This window comes from Taudactylus pleione, unplaced genomic scaffold (genome assembly GCF_031769625.1).
Source record: "Taudactylus pleione unplaced genomic scaffold, aTauple2 ptg000162l, whole genome shotgun sequence".
Lineage (NCBI taxonomy): Eukaryota > Metazoa > Chordata > Amphibia > Anura > Myobatrachidae > Taudactylus > Taudactylus pleione.
In genome coordinates, this window is record NW_028284564.1 from 8,613,228 (window position 1) to 8,625,922 (window position 12,695).

The window sequence follows — 12,695 nt, forward strand, 5'->3', positions numbered from 1 at the left end:
TGTTTTTAAGGACATTTTCCTTAATTACCGTTATTTTAGTATTCATGAAAACACTTAACCAGGAGATATCACTGATATCTCCTGGTTAAGTTTGCCTGCGTTAATGTCTACACTCCCCATACATTAGTACATTAGTATGGGGATATGAAAATTATGCTATTCATCAAATTACAAAAATTATGTATTTTTGGAATTTGCTGGAGTCACTATCTGCTACTGTGTGGCGTATAGTAGGTAGGGATGTGCGCCGGACCATTTTTGCCGGATTTGGATTTGGTTCTAATTCGTCGTCCGGATTTGGATTTGGATTTGCCAAACTGCGGTGACTGGATTTGGATTTGGATTTTTTTACAAAATTAACAAAACAAAGCTAAAATCACATAAATTGGCTTTTTTTCTTCCTAGAGTATTATTAACCTCAATAACCTTAATTTCCAGTCATTTACAGTGAATTTAGACCACCTCACAGTTTAAATTATAGTTTTCACCATAATTAGCCAAAGGTTGGAGTGAGCTGACTGGTTACCAAGCCACAAAGCAGCGTCACAGACAAAACCTTGTGTCTCTCAGGCTCCAGACTACACTTACCATCTCTTCGCAACTCGTCTGCCATTCAGCAGCACAATGTCACGAGGTGAAAGGAGCACTTGCATACCCTTACTACTTCCACATCACTGAGCCACTCAAGCTATTAGCTGATACTCCATTTCCTTTCCTCTGATAAGCACTGGCAGCCTTTCAGAGTTCTGTGGCGGAAAGACAAGTGAACACTATCAGCATTAATAGAATAGTGTTCAGTTTTGGTTACAGTGCAGGATTACTGGCAGGGCGGCTAAGCAGCACCACACAAATTGTGTGATGACCTAATTGCAGCTGTGTGACTTGCACACGCTATAGTATTGTGTCAGGGAGTGATGTCGAGTGAAGGGAATTGCAGTGGCTGAGATATGATGTCAGTGAGTGGTGACTGAGTAATGGTAAGGGGTATTTCTCTTGTTGAGGTATGGCAGAGGCGTAGCATAGGCAAAGCATTTGGAGCTCAAAGCGCCAGATACTCTATTGGGCGCTCCACAGGCACTAACACAGCTGAGCAAATATAGCAGCAGCGCCCAGTGCTACTGCTTTGTACCTGCAGCTGACAGTGCAACTTCCAGTCACTAATAGGCAGAGAGCACTGTGATCCCTGGCCGAGCCTGTTAATGAATGTAAATTTAGCAGGGAAAAAGTAGTGGGTGGGTGGGGGCGGGCCCCGGGCCCCTGGTTGTGCAGAGAGGGGAGGGAGGGAGATTACTCGGGGAAGCGGGGGGTCCCTACCTATTTGGCCCATCCCGGGCCCCACGATATCTGAAGGCGGCCCATGAGTTCTGCCCTTTTTCCCCTCTGTACACACTGTACTGTCCCCAGCCTGCCCTGCTGAGCATCAGGGGCCACGCACACATAGACAGCACTCCCTGCTGCTGCCAGATACTCCTGGTGCAGTGCACAACTTTGCCTGCTGCATGTATCGGAGGCGGAACCCGACCGCTCACCGGGATAGAAAAAGTCAGGACTCAGGTGGAACACCCAGGGGAGGAGACTGGGTGGGGATAAAGAGGAAGGGGTAGACTGTTGCAAAGGAGGACAATGTCCCTCTCAGCAGCTGACCACGGGCCCTCCATCCGGCACCCCTAGAGTCAGGATAATGTCTGGGTGGGTGAAGGGATGATAGTACTATTGATCAAATATCTTATACCAGAGGTTCCCAAACGCGGTCCTCAAGGCTCCCCAACAGTTCAGGTTTTAGAGATAGCCATGGTTAAGCACAGGTGACTTAATTAGTGCGTCAGTATATTTCATTTATCCACATTTCTCAACCATGAATAACTCTAAAACCTGAACTGTTGGGGAGCCTTGAGGACTGTGTTTGGGAACCTCTGTCTTATACTATACTTATACTATAGAAAAAATATCTCAGTATCTTGAGTATTTCAACTCAATAATGCAAGCAATAATCAATGCATAGGTCCCATCAAAGCATGTACAGTATTTGCGTCTATGCATTGACTGTAGAGCAAATACTTACACATTCAAATTTTTAATAACAAGGCCTGTATATCATTTTGACAATTTAATTGGGTAGAGCTCCCACAAGTTAGTTACCCTGGGGCCCCCACAAACCTTAAGCTGGCCATACACTAGACTAACTTTCCTCCAACCATCCAACTGACCAACCATCCAACTTGCCTGCCCAACTAAAGTGGTGCTCCACACATCTAACCAACCTTTTCATTAGACCATCCAACTAGCCAACTTTATTAGGAGACCAGCCAGCTTGTCTCCAACTTGTGATGTCATAGAAGTAGGTGGACAGTGGGCCTGATTCAGAGATGGACGCTAATGCGACCGCAACTGCTTCTCTGTATGCAACGCAGTTGCAAAAATATGCTAATGTTTGCAAAGATCACCCGAGCATAAAGACGCCCACTACTGCCTTCATACCTGCGTACAACTACGCATGCCTACTTAAACATTGGTACCACCGAAGGTCATCGGCGCCCATTTTACCCTTGCGGAAGGTGTGACCTGATGCAGGCCAGGGAGCCCTTCTGCCACACAGAGCTGCGTATGCAATTGTAGTGGCTAAATTATGCACGTCCATGTAACGACGTTCAAATGGCCAGGCACGCCTGCGTTTCGCTAAACACCCAAACGGTCACTTCCTGTCAATCAATCTGCAATGGTCCTCCATGGTCTGCGAAAACGCAGGGCGATCGCACTGCGGCCTTCGCGCACGCGCACTGCGATGCATACGTATGCGCAATGGCAAACAATCACTCGATCTGCGTGCGATTTGCAGTTGCGTTCATCTCTGAATCACAGGCCCAGTGTCTAACTACTTGTGCATGTTTTGAACAAATGTTAGATTTTATTTTTAAAAAAAGTTGCATGTCTGTTTTTTCTTTCGATAAAGCTAGGCTTTTTTATCTTTCACCAGCAAACATCTAATAAATAAATTTCACTACAGTTCCCTGTATGATTGGCCTGCCAAGGCAAGCTGGCACTTGGAGAACCTTAAGTGCAAGCTTGTCCTGGTACCTGTACTTCAGTATCTACTGTAGTGATGTTTATTTATTTTTTCAAATTGTTAAAATTTACCCTTTGGACTACTGTACTTGTGGACAGCAGGACCAGGTAAATTAAAGTAAACATTTGGTGGTAATTTTTTATTTTTATTTTTAAAGTGTCAGTGTTTTTGTAATTATTTTTTGTTTATCGAACTACAATTGTGGTTTTTGCAGGTACACGCAAATATTAAGTATCCCTGGGTTTTACCATGGAGGCACTGCAGCAGATATCTCAGAGAAGAGGTGCTACTTGTACTGGGGGGGGGATCGGAGAAGAGGTGCCATTTGTACTTGGGGGGAGGGGGGGATTGGAGGAGAGGTGCCACTTGTACCGGGGGGAGGGGGGATCAGAGGGGAGGTGCCGCTTGTACGGGGCTGCAGTGCTGTCTCTCCGGGGAGGAATAGGAGCTGTGGGGTGCAGCTTGTACTGGCTGAGCTGCTGCCGTTACTCTTCCTCTGCAGAAGCGGCTGTTGCCAGCACACAGCTCCCTGGCATGTCTCCACCCGGCAGAGAGGCAGCAGTATAATGAGTTCCGGCGAGCCTCTGATGGCTGTCATAAGAGGTAACTGTGACAAAAGTAGGCAGATACTAGCTGCCAGTGTCAACCTACTTATCGTTCAGTTGGGGGGGAAGTTCCCCCTACACTAGAACGATTAGTTGGGAAAAATCAAACATGTTTGATTTCTTCAACTATGACCATCTTTGGCTGTTATTGGGCGTGTGGGAGCAAATTATCGTTTGCTCCCACACACTGCCTGATTATCGTTCCAACCTATGGCCTGCTTTAATCCGGCCTTGTTTGGTTACCACTGTCGGAGTCCAGTATAGGAGAGAAAACAGTACAGATGTAGCAAAGGTGCTGAAGCTGGGCACCTTCTTCAGGTCTTGAGGGTTGGGTAAGGAGGAAAGCCTTACAGCTGGCCATACCATGAATGATTCAGGTCACCCGATGAACTGACTGATATAAACAATTATCATTCAGTGTACGGACATGAACTTATTGAACTATCGGCCTGATTCAGAGCCGGACGCTATTTGCACTCGTTCGTTCAGAAAAAGGGGCCGGATATTTAAATAGAGCGCTCGCTCTTTGCGGTCTGTTGACACCTCTATGTCTGAACGAGCGAACGAAACATGCGCTCACTATTTAGGAAAAAACGCTCCCTGGCCGCTCGCATCCTACGTCATCTCCGCTATTTATTTGATTAATCGAGTACATCGAAAGGCGTATGAACTGCTCGCAGTGCTTGTGGTTGGACTTTCCTACCGCAATCATGCGAGCAGTTCAGGCTAAAAGACAACCAAGTGATGTGGTCAATGACGCTGCTTTGTTTATTATGCACACCCTTAAAACGCCCGTTTTGACCATTTGGCACGCCACTCCCCGTTTTCAAGCACCTTCCCCTGTTACCACCCACAAACGCCTCATTCTGTCACTCAAATTAGTAGGCATTCGCTATTTTGCGAGCACACGATTTTCGACCGCACTGACTGGTTCGCGCATGCGTACTAAAACCCATACGCATGCGCAGATGTGCAAACAACGCTCGGAGCGAACGAGCGGCCGCTTACGAGCGGCTCTGATCAGGCCCTATAATCATTCACGAAAACAGATTGATCGTTTGGTTTGATTATCAAACCTGTCCAATCATCCTGTCGCACAGCTGACGCCATGCTGTTAAATGAATATCACCTCTATACATCATGCAGTATATGTAGGTCCATCGATAATTGTGCCTTCGTTCCACCTGTTGCTAACATTTAAATGAAAAATTTATACGTATGAATTTCACAATTAAAGGCTCTAGGGCACTTCTGTGATAATCTGCTGAAAAACAATGTTAATTGTAAATATCAGGCACTTTGATTCACCATGTGGTATTAAATATCAACATTGCATGCCATGTGCAAGAGGCAGGCTAAATGTACCTCATAAGCTGTAGTTGAACTACAAGTCCCAGCATACTCTGGTGATGCCGGGAATTGTAGTTTCACAACAGTTACAGAACCACAGGTTGCTTAGGGGAGATTTAATACAGCTTGGAGAGAGATAAAATTGGAGATAAATAGTACCAACCAATCAGCTCCTGTCATTTTTCAAACACAGCCTGTAAAGTGACAGTTAGGAGCTGATCGGTTGGTGCTATTTATCTCCAATTTTATCTCTCTCCAAGCTTTATTAAATCCAATCTGGTTAGACAAGATGGCTTATTACAGTAAGTAAGGTTACATTTCTGGTCACTCGATACATCTGGAAGCATAAGAATGTGAGTTACTATCACTGCAGCATTTCTTTTAGACCAGATTTTGAGAAAATATAATGGAATGAAACTCCAAGGAGAAATCCTTTGGTCCGTTTCTCACCAGATTTAACAATAGAGCCATATGAGGCAGCCTGTGAATGATGGCTGTGGTCACCGCCCCCTCCCCAGCCTCAGAGCATCTGAAAGGGTCTATGAGGAACAGTGACTGCTGGCTCTGAGCTCTGAGAAAACGCTGCTGCTGCCTGAGTGAGCGAGAGGTCTGGGGACAAGACCAGCACAGAGAGCAGCAGGGAGCCTTCTAGCCACAGACAGCAGCTGGGAGCACGTTGCATGTGCAACTTGTTATGGTTAAAAATTAATGAAAACTCAGCAGGTTCCGTGGGATCCTTATGATCCAGACCTGTGAAGACTATCTTCAAAATCACTAGTGAGGTAAGAAACATAAAACTTTAAGAAAGTGTTTTAAAAGTGCAAATGTGCCCACACCCAGACTGTTGGGACATGGATGCTGAGTGCCCCCATCAGTCTCATTATATTTCATTGCATCTGTATTTTGTTGCTGTGCAGACTGTCTTTATCTTATGTTTGTATTTGAATTGCTTAGTAAAAAGTTTGTCAGGGACCGTTCTGCATAGTGTACATTCACTTTTTTGAATGTAAGATAAAGTTCTGATTTGGCATTACAGCTGTAGATTGCTAGTGTTTGCATTGATATGTGTTATTTGTAAATACTGTTGTAGGCATTTAGATGGGCCATTTACTTCTCATAGTAATTATTTATTGCTATTCTGCTGACATATCTTCTGTTATGCGATGCATTGATAGCTTTTAGTGATAGATGGCCCTTTTCATGCTGTAATTCTTATTCCAGAGCTATGCAGAGGCCAGTGCAGCTTACATGGTGCAGGTCAGCCACAGAATCTGGACTCACTATAAGATAAAGGTTCCAATGGGATTTGTGTATTAACTGCAGTTGTTCCCTGTATTGTAGATCAATTAAACTTTGTAGCAAATGTTATTATAGTAACAGTGCAAATGATGGCATAACTTGCTTTTTAAGTAAAAACCAATAAAGGCACAATAAACAGAAACATATATGTAGTAGAGGCATGAAAATTGCATTTGGTAACAAAAAGTTTGCACAACTAGAGAACTGAGTATAGTTTCTTATTGACTGTACTTCATACATACTGTAGGTAGCAGGCAATACATGGGCTATTTGTACCTACTTTGCGTTGACTTTTTAACCTTCTGCTTTACCAAATAGCATTTATAATGCCTTGGAATTGTAGATAACTGATAGATAAATAAATATTAGGGGTCTGTGTTTGTGTGCACATATTCCTCACTTACAGTAGCTCCAAGATCGCACACCCATATGCAAAAATGGGGTGAATTAGTGGCAAATTAGTGTGCCATTGCTGGAGTACCACCCAAAATGTAGTCGACCCCTAGGCTTTTTGGGGTGCCAAGTACAAGCAATGTTACTTTGTATCTGTTGTACGCTAGCTTAAACAGGGAGTGCATATTTTTGGCATCTACATCGCAGTTTATATGTGCAAAATGTATACTGAATATCATGTTTTTCATTTTTAAATATTCTGTTGCAAGCATGCATAGCAAAACTGATGGCACTGTATATGGGGGATGTGGCACTGTAACTTGGATTTGTTTGTTTGTGTTTACACCTGCTGGTCGACAGCTGTAGATTTCGTCACTGAAACCCAGTGCTCCAGCAACAGCCCACTGACTGCCCAGTACACTGCAAAAACACTTTTTTTATTGGCAAAAACAGGAGATGTCTTGAGCAAGACATGGAAAGTGAATTAAAGACACCCGCTGTGTGGGAAGCAGGTGTAAAAGACATTAACCCTCCTTAAGCTTTGGAATTACAGTAATACTGTTAGATACTGGGAGTAAAAGTTGAATATTTCAGGAATACAACCAAATAAGGGTTATTTACGGAAGTGCAGAACTGAACCATTCATCTTATATGGCAATTTGTGATTCCACTTGACCATTATAGGGACCTATGTATCAATCTGTTTTTTTACATAAAATTATGCAGAAACTGCAGTTTCTGCACAATTGTATGTATTGTAGTTATGTACTAAAATCACAATGCAGAAGATTTCACAGAAACCTCCAGCAAAGTACTAATTAGCACTTCAGACCACAGTTCCCATTGTTTAGCCCCGGTAGTTTACACCAGCTTCAGATGGTGTAACTGCTGTAATCCTATGGAGGCTCCAGGTGCAGGAGAGAGACCTTTCGATCTCTCCCCCACAGCCCCGGGCTGGCCCCGCAAGCAGACACTGTGTGCATGCGCAGTGTCAGCTTCCCCCGGAGAAGTCTTTCACTTCTGTGAAAGACTTCTCCAATTTGCTGGGGATATAACTCGCATGGAAAGCAGTTACCACAACCACTGTCCTTGCGCAGGGCCGGCTCTAGGGGTGTTCGACCAGTGCGGTCACACAGGGGCGCCACCCGGAGAGGGGCGGCACCCCTCCCCAGTATCCCGATTTCAGCGGGAAAGTACTGTCCCGCTGTTCCACCCGCGGGCTGAAGTGGTCAGCGGGTGGTCAAATCGGGAGGTTGGGGACCCCCACCGCTGCAGCTGTGCGGCGGTGCCGGACCCCCGGACTGTGAATGGATGCCGTTCGCATGCGCGCGGCAACCATTCACTGACGGGAGAGGGCTGGGGGAAGCCCCGCCAGTGACGGAGTGCTGGGCTTTAACCCCAGCCTGACGTTATTTGGAGGCGTGCCATGCGGGCACGCCTGCAAATAACGTCACATGGGGGCATGGCCTATAGTAATTAGGCCACACCCCCAAATTTGCCGTGCACGATGTTAGGGCGCCTTCTCGAGGGCCGGCACATGGTGCTCCAAACCCTGGAGCCGGCCCTGTCCCTGGGAGTTCCTCTTTGTACATAGCATGGATATTTTCAATAACAATGAAAATATTACCAGCGATATGGATAGGTAATAATCGTGGTTGGTCCGCAATTATTAGTACATACTACATAGACCCTTATTATACACATTTATACATATAAAATGTTTTTATATGGTTCGTTCAAAATCCGGAATGAAGACATGATGTGGGCGTGCTCTTTTTATGGCGGTCAGTTAGGTTCATTTGCGCAAATAGAAATGGATTGTATGCTTTGTACATTGTGCACTTCGTAAATAACCGTTATTATCTGTACTAAGGCAAAAGAATTAAATAGAATTTGTAAGCTCACGGATAGGGCCCTCTTACCTCTCTCTCTGTTAATACTTAACCTATTTTTATTACTGTTTTGTTCCCAATTGTAAAGCGCAAAAGAATAGCCTAGCACTATATATATATATATAAATATAAATGTTAAGAATAAGAATAACAATAATAATAGAATCTTTTTTTTTTTTTTGCCTCTAAACCCTCTACTGCTCTGCCTAAAGCCAGGTACACACTGGAGCGACCCTGTACAACGAATGATTGCCAGTACACATTACCCGATTTAATGAACGACGGAACAATCACTCGTTCCTTCCTTCATTAATATGTATGATGCCGCTTGAGATATCGTGTGATTGGCCGTGCAGCATGTCCAATCACACGATATCGCATGCAAAGGTGAAAGCGTGCAAATTGGGCATACACACTGCACGATATGCCCAATTTGTCATTCCTGATTTGGCCAACTTGGATATCGCTCCAGTGTGTAACCAGCTGTGATACTCGATCAATGCGCACCAGAAGACAGATTTTACTTTCACTCCTTCAGTAACCTAAATCTGTAAAGTCTTATTAGCTAACCTCTATTTCTAGTTAGTACACAGTAAGTAAATACAAATGTGCTTATTGCTGTGTTAAAAAAATCTATTATCACTGTAATTTCTCCTGCTCAGCAGAATGATACTTAGTTACCCAGCACGATACTAGCTAGCAATGATAAGAGGTGTATTACCACATCACCAGGCCAGTACTGGGGCTTATGCGCAAGTGTGACCTGGCTTGTTTTGCAACATGGGGAACTTTTCATCATGACCCATTCAGATCCATTTTCAGTGCAGATTTTTTTTTTCTCTTTTTGATAAATAGACCCCCATAGTGATTTTATACAGTATATAATTTTGTAGTGATTTAAGAAAATGTATATATGCCAGGATTGAAAAAACGAGATGCAATCGAGAAGCCGGCTGACGTAAGTCTGACAGCCGGCTTCCTGACTGCATTATCCCCGCGAGGTTAAATGACAGGCGTCTAAATCTAGACGCCTGTCATTTTTCTGATGCGGGAGACCGGCGCCCGGCATCCCAATCGAAGGGATGCCGGACAGCGCGAGCGGACAGCCGCACGGGGGGGAGGGTTAGGTTTAGGGCTCCCGGGGGGGACTTAGGGTTAGGCACCCCACGGGAGGGTTAGGGTTAGGCACCCCCTGGGGGAGGTTAGGGTTAGGCACCACCCCCGGGGACTTAGGTTTAGGCAGTGGGGAAGGGGAGGTTAGGTTTAGGTTTAGGCACTTAGAGGGGGGATTAGGGTTAGGCACAGGGGGGGAGGTTAGGGTTAGGCACCCCTAAGGAGGGTTAGGGGGGTTAGGTTAGTAAGTACTCACCTACGGACGATCGGGATTTCCAGCGCTGTGGGGCTGCCGCTGCCAGTATTTCTTCATTTGTCTGCCTGCCGCTGCCGGGATTCGAACTCACGGCCATGCGGCCGGCTGTATTTCATACCACTGACGAAAAAACTACAGTGTGCCCTGTAGGTATTACATACTTGACCCTAACTCTATAATGGGGCGAGTAAAGTTGCAACTATTAATTTCTTTGTCTTTGTCCATGATGCCTACCTCATAACCTCTACCCTGCATAAACTTTTTAATATAAAAAAATTCTTATTATAGGAATTAAAAAATTTGCAAACCACCCAATTAATACAGGTCTGTAAAGCTGCTTATCCACTAGGCAATTAAAATGAGCGATTGAACGATAACGACATTGTTATCATTCAATCGCTCATTAATCGTTCACAAATCGGGCATTAAAATGTCGAAAACGACCAGCGATGCACGCTCCTGCTGGTCGTTTTCGACATCAATCATCGCCTGAACATGCCGGTCAGTCTGCCAATAACGACAGATTGGACATGTACATAGGTGAGGGAGGGTGCCTACACTGAACGACATATCGTTCAATGTAGGCACTATAGGGGATGAGGAACGACTGTACGATTACAGTGTTGTAATCATACTGTTGTTCCACTATCTGCCAATAAAGTTTAATGGTTTCAAACATGAGACCACTATGCCTATAAAAGATTTGTAGCCACTAACTTAAGGTGCTTAAGTTAGTGGCTAAAAATCTTTCATAGGCATAGAGATCTCATGTTTGAAACCATTAAACATCATTGGCATGGATTTTTTTATGCTCTAAATGACACATTTTTTCGTGCCACACCTATTTAAGCCTCTATACATGGTGAGAGAATGCTTTCATTGCTGTGAATGTTCCCAGCTCACTCCCAGATTAAACATTCTGTATCCCAATATCATTCCCTCAGATTTCCAATGTCTGAGTCCCATTCAACAGTGCCATAGTTGCTGAAATGTGCCATCTTTGGTTTGACATTGCTGCACAAAGCATAGTCTAATGCAAGGCCGAAACTAGGATTTTTGTCACACGGGGCAAGGCCATAATTTGGCGCCCCAACAAAAAATACAACACAGAGGCCAAAAAGGGTGTGTGGTTTTGTGACACAGTAATGCCCCTTATAACACATTATGGACACATTAATGACCCTTATCACACATTATGCCACAGTAATGTCCCTTACAACACTTTATGCCACAGTAATGTCCCTTACAACACTTTATGCAACACAATAATGCCCCTTACAACACATTCTGCCACAGTAATGCCCTTACAACATATTATGCCACAGTAATGCCCCTTATACATTAAGCCACAGTAATGCCCCTTATTCATTAAGCCACAGTAATGCCCCTTATACATTAAGGCACAGTAATGCCCCTTATTCATTAAGCCACAGTAATACCCCTTATACATTATGCCACAGTAATGGCTCTTATACATTTATGCCACAGTAATGCCCCTTATACATTATGCCACAGTAATGCCCCATATACATTATGCCACAGTAAGGTTCCTTTTACATTATACCACAGTACGGCCTCTTACACATTATGCTACAGTAAGGCTCCTTACACATTATGCAACAATAAGGCCTCTTTTATATTAAGCCACAGTAAGGCCCCATCTCCCTTCTCTTACCTGCCACCGTGCGGTGGGTGAGCTCGGGGTGGCGCGGGACTTGGCTGCCACACGCTGTGAAACTGTCAGTACTGTCGTCATTGTAATGTGGCGCCATTAGCGAACCGATTGGAGTTCATGGGCCAGCAGCCTCTGCTGATTGGCTGTCGGTCCATGAGCACTGATTGGCTTGTGAACGGCACCACATTAGACTGACGGTGTCTCTGTGCCTCTCAATGCTGGGATGCGGCTCCAAACCCACAAGAGCAGCAACCTAGCCTCCCGACAGCCCTCCCCAGCACCCCGTCAAGTCCGGCACACGGGTCAAGTCCCCCGTTAGCCCCCCTAGTTGGGGCCCTGTCTAATGTGGATATTGTGCAGCACTGTAATGGTGGGGTATCCACTTAATGATTTAGCCAAGTGATTGCACAATAACGACATCGTTATCGTGCAATCGCTTGCAAATCGCGCATGCATCGTGCATGCATCGGGCATGTTTTGGTCAGAAGCGACCAGCGATGCGCGTGCCCGCTGGTCGCTTCTGACATCCGACATCGCCCGTACATGCAGGTCAACCTGATGATCTCGTCAGGTTCAGCATGTACAGGGGATGAGGGATGTGCCGGGACTGAACGAGTGAACGTTCAGTCTAGGCACATCACTAGCTATACAAATGACTAGCTATACAAATGACAGCACGATTGCAATGTCGTAATCATGCTGTCGTTTGTATATCTACGAGTGGATACCCCCCTTAATCCTAACGCATTGTGCTGTAAATTGTTCTTTAATGTAAATGTTGTCAAGATGTGAAATAATGTAACTGTTGCAAATCAGTGTTACATTGATCTTATTTTCCATGGGGATCTTTGTGTTTGATGACTTCTGTTTGAACTGCTGTTAAGTAATTTGCCATTGTCAGGGAGGGGTGCCTTGTGGCTGAATTTGCTTATGTTGATCTATGGGAACTGACACAGAAATCTTTTATGCTTCATGCCTTATGCATGTTGTTTTCTGCTTTGAAGTGAATTACATTCTGTATAGAGTGTTGCTTATTTTGTTCTTTACA

General features: G+C 44.7%; 1 protein-coding gene across 1 annotated transcript in view; it reads left to right on the forward strand.

Moving 5' to 3' along the window:
- Positions 1 to 5,636: 5,636 nt before the first annotated feature.
- Positions 5,637 to 12,695, forward strand: part of MEGF10 (multiple EGF like domains 10) — a 149,341-nt gene continuing 142,282 nt past the window's right edge. Inside the window, exon 1 of the mRNA XM_088475109.1 lies at positions 5,637 to 5,801. The gene's annotated coding sequence lies outside the window, so the exon portion shown is untranslated. The remainder of the gene's footprint in view (positions 5,802 to 12,695) is intronic.